Source organism: Onychostruthus taczanowskii, unplaced genomic scaffold, assembly GCF_017590055.1.
Source record: "Onychostruthus taczanowskii isolate IOZ18803 unplaced genomic scaffold, ASM1759005v1 scaffold29, whole genome shotgun sequence".
Classification (NCBI taxonomy): domain Eukaryota; kingdom Metazoa; phylum Chordata; class Aves; order Passeriformes; family Passeridae; genus Onychostruthus; species Onychostruthus taczanowskii.
The window spans coordinates 744,532-754,285 of record NW_024500239.1 but is presented as its reverse complement, the minus strand read 5'-3'; the positions used below and the strand labels follow the sequence as shown (position 1 = coordinate 754,285).

At 41.3% G+C, this 9,754-nt stretch overlaps 1 long non-coding RNA gene across 1 annotated transcript; it reads right to left on the bottom strand.

The window, feature by feature from the left end:
* Positions 1-2,495: 2,495 nt before the first annotated feature.
* On the bottom strand, positions 2,496-7,570 carry LOC121337822. Its single transcript, XR_005952950.1, has 3 exons — positions 7,518-7,570; positions 3,513-3,561; positions 2,496-2,974 (listed from the first exon to the last, which is right to left on the bottom strand). It is a non-coding gene; the product is annotated as an uncharacterized LOC121337822 (long non-coding RNA).
* Between the last annotated feature and the right edge of the window lie 2,184 nt (positions 7,571-9,754).

The following is a 9,754-nucleotide window of genomic DNA, read 5'->3' as shown; positions in this document are numbered from 1 at the left end:
CCAGGCATTCCCAGCAGCCATGAGGAGAGTCAGGCAGTGAGGAACTACTCTGTGTACTGAGCTGAACTAGCTTTCTCATTTGTCCAAGTCTTGGCAGACAGGTACATTTTTTAAAGGTACTTGTTTCTAAATACAAATGCAACTCGTTTTGCTTCAGTCTATCCATCTAGTGTTCTGTGCTTGTGGGCACAAAGTTACCAGTACCAGTTAACATGACTGAGAATTAAAAAGGAAATACATGTTCTTCTATCAGAAACAGAATGGCTGAAGTTAAAAGATTTCAAGATATCCTGCAGTTTTGAAGCTTGCTGTTCCTTGCCTGCTTAAATAAAGGGAAGTGGAGCTAAAGGATACATTCTGCATAATTGAAAATGCACAAACACAGGGAGATAGACAAAAAGAGAGAAAGCTAACTGGAAGCAGTTTCCCAAGCAAGTTACTTGATCTTGGCCAACAGAACCTGCAGTTTCAAGCCATTTAGGCACTCTGGAAAATTTGCTCTGGATATGAAACACATTTACTCAGCACCCGTCAATTCTGTGCTGCAGCCAGCCCTGGGGAAAGAGGGGTCTCGGTGGCTGCAGCCAGCACTCTGGGCAGCTTCCAGTCCTCCTCTCCTGCCAACAGTAAATAAAAGCATAATGAAATAAGAACAGCTAATGCTAACGCCCTAGAGCTGATGTTGGAACGAGGAGCGTGAGACCGGAGAACCGCAAGCAGCCTCTCCTCTCTACTGCAAAGCACTTGCAGCCCAGATACATCCCGAGCCAGGCTGATTTTCTGTGGATTCAGTAGCTCTGAGAGGGTTCTCTCTTCCATTAATTCATTCAGCCTTCTCTCAGGCTGCACTACTGATCGATGTTTTCTACACAGGCAGCCACACCAAGGAAAGAGAGAATCAATATTCACTTTGGTCATGGCCTCTCCAGTCCTCAGCCATTCCCATATGTGTCCTTATGTTAACGACCCCATGGAAGGGATAGGAATGAGATCAGCAGCTGACAGCAGGGCCCTGTGCCACAGAAATTTCCAAATAATGTTCTTTCTCTGTCTCTTAGGAACACATAATGCAGCTGATACTCCTGCCCTTTTCTTACACCTTTTTCTGTGCATACAATTCATCTGGCAAATATATATCAAAGTAAATGTAAGAAAAAAAGATTAAAATTAAAACTTTGCAAATGAGCGGAAAAAAACAAATCAATGTGAAAACTGGTTTACTGAAGTTTTGCTCCATTCACATAGTGTATGTTAGAATTTAGTAACATGAAGAAATTACAGATGTGACTTAAGCCTTCTAAGACTTTATGTTAGTTTTTCCCCCTGCAAAATTAAAGTCTCTGTGGAGGAAGCATGGCATGAAAGAACTAAGAATTGTGATGACAAGATGATCAGTATTATTGACATTTTCCTTCCATATTTTAATTTGATAGAACTAGGTAAACACCTTTCCTAAAACAGTGAACCCAAATTGAATTCAGTTGAGTTACTGAGTGAAAGAATGAATTACTTTCTTAATTTCCCTTAGGAAAGAAAGGTCTCTGCATTACTCGTACATGCCATCAAATTAAAATGGTGTGAAGAAGTACAAGTTACTCAGCAATGAAATGTTGTGGAGTAAATGGGAGGCAAATGTTAAAAATCCTTCTCTGAGCAGCCAAGAAGAAAATTCTTGCATGATACATGTAGGTGACATAATCTTGGGACAGCCTTTCCATAGGTGTGGGCCGTCTTTGCATGTTCCCCAGGAGAAATCTGCACATTGTTTGTCAAAATGGCTGTTGATTTATGTCTTTGTTTTCTTAGAAATATGAATCTTTGTCTATCCATTGATTTTCAGTATAGAATTAAACTTTACAATCGTGTCGTACATCAGTCCTTATAAGTTTGCCACAGACTTTCAAGCTCTTTCCTTAAGTTCCTATTTTCAAGCTGAATTGAGGCATGTCTTCTGCAATTAAAAAAAAACCAAAAAAAACAGCAAAAATCAAGCATCGATTTAAACACATCAGGTGTTAGAAAACTGTCAGACAGAATCTGATTCTTCATCTAAGTTGTCTCATGGTTTTCCTCGTGTGCTTCATCGGTCTCTGGGCGTCTGTGAACTCCTTCTAATGCAATAATGAAATGGGATTGAGGAAATTAACTTCTTGGTCTCTACATAGCAATTGACCAGTGTAAAACATCCCTGAAAACTTATATTTCCTTTGAAAGAAATAGGAGAATCTATAAATTTTAAAAATTACTTACATAGTATCTAAAAGTGCCCGAACTAGACCCTTCAGAGAAAGATGCAAGCAGTTTCACATTCCACAGTTATAAAGCAATGTGTCAGAAAGGGATATTGTTCCTATCCCAACCTCACATGAAGCTTGTTTATGCCTTGAAGAACAAATTTATTTCAATGACTTTTGGAGATAACTTTTATTCCATGCTGTAAATCAGGGTGGCTTATTGGAAAACACTCATTAGTGGTCAGTTTTCTAAACCCCAGCGCTGACAGTATCTGACATCATTTTCTTCAGCATTATCCTTCAAAAACCTACTCACTCCAGCCCATAGTCTTGTGTAAGCTGAAAACATTACATAAATATATTGCTTCACAGGTAGAACAAAGTTTCAGTGTGTGAAAAGAAGTTAATATCTGCCCAATTTTCATACTGAAATTCCAGCCAGGTAATTGGTGAGTCAAAGATGTGATGTGTAATGCTGGAAGTGCCTCCACAGGCACTGGGGAGAAGAGGCTGAGCTGTGACACAGTTTCAAATGCACCTTGGTGGAGTTGTAATCAGACATCTGTGTGGGGACTTCAACAACTTCCCTTCTCCTCCTTTGTCTGAGGTCCAGTCACATTTTGTTTTGATCTTTGTACTGGGATGTTTCACTGCTGGGTAGGGGACACCTCATCCTCCTCATGTCCTTAGTCCTGATGACATTATTAGGCACGCTGGTGAGGCCCAGGCCCAGGCCCAGCCTTTGGGAGGGAAACAAAAATAGATTTTTAAGTAGGAAGCACTTTTCCCATGTTGTAGAGTCACAACAGTTCCAAAATGAGAAAGCATATTTTTAGTGATTAGCTGCAGTTAATCCTAAGAATGCTTCAGGCTTTGTAATAAGTCAAACACAATATCCTCTCCTCCTTGGAGAAGTGAGATGTGGGGTTTCAGAGTGGGAGAACAAAAGGATTACAAATGAGGTATTTGCAATAATTCCTCCACAGCAGCTATACACGCTACATAATATTTCCCCCTAAACCAGAAATCTGCCTTGAATAAAAGGAAGAAAATGACATTAGGAGAAAGAAGTCATATCTACAAACTGCACGTAAATCAGAAGTTCATTAGGGGAGTATGCAGAGAAGCTTTTGGAATGTAATTTTGCTACCAACCAGTTTTCACAAGAGTAAAGTAAGGCTTTCAAAAGTATCATTGCTCTAAGTAATTCAAATTACCTATTCTACCTGATACTATCTCTTCCCATAGAGATTACAAAGCACTTAAATTTTTACTCACTTTGTTACAGAAACCCCCAAGGAAGATTTCAATCCATTTGCAAGCACTGCTGTGAGAAGAAAAGAAAAGATATCAGAAGTTCTCAAAATGACCTCCAGCACATCTAGAGTTAAAAGCTCCTTACAAGTATTGTCTCTATATCATAAAGTTCTTTGTTCAGTAATTTCCCACTGAGTCACACAAAAAAACCCACTCTGGACCAAAACTCAGTCTACAAGAGTTCAGCGAAGAAACAATAATACCTGTTGCTTTGTCCCCTTCTTTTTTCTAACACTGAAATAGAAAAGATCCTATGTGTTCTACTCTTTCCAAGCATGAGTGTACTCCTATTATTCAGAATATTACTTTAATTTTACAAGGAAAAGGCGTGGGCTTATAGATGAGATTGCTGATGATGTCTGAAGTGTCAGGTGATCTCCGCCGTGCGGGTGGCCACAGATGGCTCAGCTGTCATTCAGAGGCATGTACCCTCTCCTAGGACATCTCCTATTTTGTAGCAGTCCAAAGCCTTGCTTTTATTTAGGCTAACCTCCCTCTGACACCCACAGGGGTGCGTTATAGCACAGGTTATTAGGGAAGGTACCGCTCAGTTTCTGTCCCTCCCCACAGCAAGCAAGACCCACACTTTGCAGTGTGGAAATGTACTCTGTATCGACACAAAAGTGCTGGGACATCTTATTCCTCTCACAGCCCAAAGGGGAATTTAGGAGTGTGGCTGTGCTTTAGTCTGGCTTGCCACAGAGCTGCACCAGACTCGGTGGCTTGCAGAGTTTTCCAGCAAGGCTGCTCCTCAGGGGAGCTGAAAGGGTCTTGGATTGGGGCAGGTGAGACCTGGCCTGGCTTCAATCAAAACCATTTCTAGCAAGGGTTTTGTACTGACATACAAGGGGTTCACTAAATTCTGCTTTGTGTGCTGAAGTTTGAGCAACTCCAAACTAAAAAAAAATTAAAAAGAAGATGCAGAGGAGGAAGACTGTGTGGAATAAAAAGGTCCAAAGAATGAAACTTCCCATAAGTGCTACTGCCTGCTGTGCCTTGAAACCTATGGGTGAAAATCCAGGATTCTTTGAACCAGGAGAGCTTTGCCTTCATCTTTGGTGTACCTAGGCTTCCAGGTAAGGTCACTACTTGCTGTCTTTACAGGTCCTATAGCTTGACATGCCTGCATATTTCCTGCAGGTCACAACAGCTGCATGAGGAACACGTGCCATCCTGAACAGAGCAGCAGGGAAGGAGCAGCAGGGAAGTTGCCTGCTGAAATGGTCTACTGGAAGGTGTCCCACCCATGGAAGCAGATGATGTCCCTGGGTGTTGGAATTGGATAGTCTTTAAGGTTTCTCCCAACCTAAGGCATTCTACCACTCTATAAAAAGACAACATTGTGGTAAAGTGGGCAAATGTCTGTATTATTGTGTCTGGCTGCTTCCTGTCCTAGCTGCACCTTGCTGCCTGTGAAAACACAGCTAAACCAAAGCTAACTATACAACTGACCAGCAGCACACCAGCAGAAAAGGTGACATGATTGGGGTCTCCTGGCGGCTGACAAGACATCTCAGAGAGCAACTTGCTCACCAGCTTCTCTGGGGCTGGCACAGGACGGAGCCTCTCAGCCCAAAACATGGCCTTTAGAAACACCTGGAGCTTCTGAAAATGGCTGTGTTGTATCAATAACTGAGGGAATCATAGAGCTAGAGAGGGAAATACACACATGTCTTAAGATGCAGCATCCATGAAAAAAAAAAAAGGCAAGAAAACAAAACAATTTTAGTGTTCTTCCAGCAATGCCTCTTGCATTTACTCCAGCACACTATATTTGGTATGGCTGTTCCTGTAGGAGAGCTACTCTCTGACAAGTCCTCATGTAGAACCAGCAAACCTCTAGGGAGTTTAAGGCAGCTTTTATTTAGAGCCACGCTTTGTTATGATACCAAGTTTAGCCTCAGCCATGCTGCTTACTGATATTCCAATGTCTGTGGCTGCTCACAAGCTCAGGGTCCACATTTCTTGGGTTTCATTGATTTCACAGCATCACTGCCCATGCAAAACTCTTGACTGTAGCTCAGATGATTGGCAATGGAGAGAGGGGGGTGGCAAAGACAGCATGCAATGTACACTGATGAGGACAGGAACACTGTGTAGCTGTCAGCACAAAGAAAGGGAGGCTCATCTTGCAGCAGCAATATTTGGGACAAAAGGCTGCAAGATCAATTTAACTCCTTTGATGTGTCATATCTTGCTAGTAAAGGTTTAAATGCTATTTCTGTCTGCCACATTGATTTTCATTATCGTGGATCCTCTTCCTGAGGTAAAGAATTTCTCTCAGAGAAGTTTCCTAAACTTGTTTAGCTTGCAGTGATGTTATGTTTTAAATTACAACACAAATACCTGCATGCATATATGCACCAGCTCTTATTATTCATAAGAAATTTGTGTATGGCACTGTGTAATTTTAGTATTCCATGACAGCAGCATTTAAATTATGTTTTTTCTTCAAAAAAAAGAAAAAAGAAAACAAATCATAACTCATCTAACTTGCAAGTACAACACCCTGTCCTGCTGCCCCTGTTCCATTAATCTGGAGACTGGGAGGCATTAAGTGACTCAAGACCTTTGAATCTGCCCCCTCAGAAACTCTGGCAGCTCAGAACATTGTACATTCTCCGTTATTGTTCCAAAATATCAACTTGCACACTCCAAAACTATTTAAGAAATACTGATTTAATCGTATACTCCCCCACATTTTTGCAACTGCCATCACTACTGGGAGTGTTAATATGCTGAGTGGGACAATTGTGGTGTTTTGCTGCTCTAAAGAAAATTTTTTTTGTCATAAATTCCAGGAATGGGTTCTTTCTGCTGTTTTAGCTACTTCATGTAACAAATAATCTTTGCAATAGGAGAATTCGGCTCATCATGCAGATTTGTGTTCTTTATAAGTGGAAAATAATAGCAGACAGTGTTCCTCCTGTGTCATTGCTTTTATTCCAGTCAAGGTTGATAAAATATTTATTGGAGAGAAAAGAACAAATCAACCTGCATGGGAAACCTGATGATGATGACGATGATGGTGATGATGATTATGACGATGATAAGCACAAGTTTGGGGGTGACATTCTGGTGTAGTGCAGTTCCTTCCCTGTGGCACTTGGGATTTGGCTGGTGAGGCCTGATAGTAGATCAATGAAAGTCCTTAAGGCTGAGATGAAAACCATGCATGATGTTACTGCTGGAAGAGATGTTTGGAGGAGCCTGAGTGTTCCCAGAATAGTACAGTTCCTCTAACATAGCTACAAGCAACACATCCAGCTCCAAAGAGATACTTTTTCTAGGCTTGGATCTAAGGAGGTGGGGGGCGGGGGGGTGACAAACAGTAGAAGGCTGACAATGACAAGCAGGCATTCATTTGAAGGAAAGTAATACATCTACTAAATTCTTAAAGACTAACAGCATAAAGCCTTGCCAATCCCATCACTTTCCCCAAATATAATAATGTCAGGATTTTGGTGTTCTTAGAAAAAAAAAAGAAAGAGCACAATGTTTAAGACTACAACATAGCATTTTGCAGCATTATAGTAATTATAAATACAATGCAATCTGGAAATATATAAAATAAGAGTGCTTTTTTTGCCTTTTTGTCTGGGCTTTGGTGTTGCAGTTGGTCCTGCACAGTCATATACATCAGCCATGTGGCAGCACATGGAGGCCCTGGCAGTGTAAAAAAGCTACTGGATATTGCAATAATTGCACTGTAACTTTATGAAATGTTAGCATCCCACAGCATACTTATTGTTTTGTATAGTCACATGATTAGGATTTAATGCCCCTGGGCTGCATTTTTGAAGGGATTGTCTGGGTGTTTATGTTTTTCACTGCTCCTGGAAGAGCTCACCTTCCTGAGCAGTCTGGTGAATGCAGTTCAGCATGTCTCAGCTCCTCCATGGAAAGAAAGGGAAGATCTTGTTGTTATACCCAGATATTTCGTTTTCTTAGGCATCAGGTACTTACTCTCTAGACAGCTTGGTTCTCTGGCTTACAGCAGTGGGTTTCCCCTGCTGTCTTGGTTGTGTGCAGAAAATACAATTCAATTACTTCTTCCATGTGGAGAAGATGCAGAGAGTCAGCAGTGATAGATAGATCCCTGCAGGGCAGAAAGACCCATCCTCTGAAAAATAATGAACCCTGTAGCAAAGGAAAAGAAAAAGAAGAAAAAAAAAGCTTGGCAGAACACAGCTTACAACTGAAGACCCCACGGCCCTGAGTGAAGTGAAGTTGAAAGTTCATGTAGCTTTGAATCATTGCTCGAGGCTCTCTTCAGAGTCAAAAGGATCTCAGTTCATACACTGGTTACACATTTAATCCTGCTTTAGCGGCTGCAATCAAGTCAAAAGTTTTTACTGTTTGGGAGGGTTTTGAGTGAAAGCTGATACCGCGTGTGGCGAGAGAGAGCTTTCTTCAATTCCACAGATCTGAAATAATCAGTACCACAGTGTGAGCTCCACTTCATTCAGATGCAGTGTAGGCCAAAACTTCTTTCCTAGTCCTGGATATTCTTCACAGAGGTGCGAGCCTGAACATTTCTGAAGCAAACACTGGCATTATCAATCACAGCAGCACCTGAACAAGTGATCTGATTTTAAAAATGGAAACTGTTGGTGCTTTTTCACCTCTGAACATCAGACAGTATGTTCACAGCTTTCTCTGGACGGAGGTATTTGATATTAGCCACTGTTTTGCAATTTTCTCTCTCTTCCATTATAAATGTGGGTGCAAAAACCTGGGTACCACTATTGTTTGCAATAAGAAGCAGTAAATATCTATTCATCACTGATTCACCAAGTTCACATTAGTTATAAACACTGGTAATGGGCTGCCTTTGATGTCATTGCATTAATTGTTAGGATTTCTCTGCCTACAGTGAAAATCAGTATATTTGGGGATCTTCTTAATGGAAGCAGTTCATTTGGATATGTATAAAATTGTTGATCTTGCAAAACAATGTCTGACTATATATTTTTGAACTTCTCTCTCTTCCCCAAACCAAATTTTGCCAGTTATGTTTGTGGGGAAAAAAAAAAAATCATTCATTGTGTGGCAGAACACAGACTGGAAAACCTTCCCAATGCTCTTTGCCCAACTTGTAGATATGGTGATGTTTACTTTCTCTGCTTACTGAGAAGCCTGAACAGATAGTATCAGTTCAAGGATCCTCTCCACAGTGCATGTGCACTGATGTAAATAACAAGCAGCAGCACACACTGTGCCCTCAGCAAAGCCTGGGCTGGGTGATGGCAGCCTTGCTCCCACAGAGGAGCAACTGCATTTGCAGATGGTTTCAGAGAAATCAGACAGTTGCAGAAGAAAAAGACTCTGTGACTGTAGTCACCTCTTCCCAGGTGTCCTGTACATCAATTTTTTTTTTTTTCCTGGATAAGCTGGAAATACATTTGAAACACCTACAGGGATATTTTTCAGCCACTTTAAACCATGGAGGGGAAGTTTTGTAGGCTAGGTGAGTGCAGTTTCAAGAACCTTTACCCTCTTTTTGGAGTCTGACACCTAATGGTAGTGAATTTGTTAGCCTTTCCATAAGGCTAATAAGCATAAGCTTATTAGGCATAAGCATCTGTTTCCATCCATGATGGACCAAATGAATTGCCTCCAAAACTGCTGACATTCTCCTCTTAAAAGTCATTGGCAGCAGCTGAGCAGAATCAAGCTATGGTGTGGGCCTTGTGGAAAGAGCAACCCACCACACACATCCTTGCCCAGACAAGTTGCATTGCACAGATCTCATTTCTCTAGGAATTCAGACTCTAAAAATATTTTATTTTTGCCCTCTTTTTCTATGCATTTCATTCAGCTGTGCTTCAATCACTCTCTGCCAGACTTTCTTGCTCTTGTGAGGCTGGAGAAGTCATAAATATGGCAGGTCCCTTTGAGTGTTAATGCTGGATGCTGTCCATGACTGCTGAGCTGCAATATGTGAGCCAGCGATACCACAAAGAGAGAGTTTATATTCCTTCCCTATTACATATTTTTAGTGTGTAAATCCGCAGAGCAGAAGAAATTTATAGCAAAATGAGTGGTCATGGGGAAAGTAATCTCCATATAAAGCAGTGCCAGATACCTCTCTGTTTGGAACTCCTTCTATTGGGAAGTTTCCCACCAGGCTGAATGAAGCCTTCAGCCACTGCTGTTCTTTTTTTGTGCCTCAGTTTTGTGCCTCAGTGACAGGGGGTCAG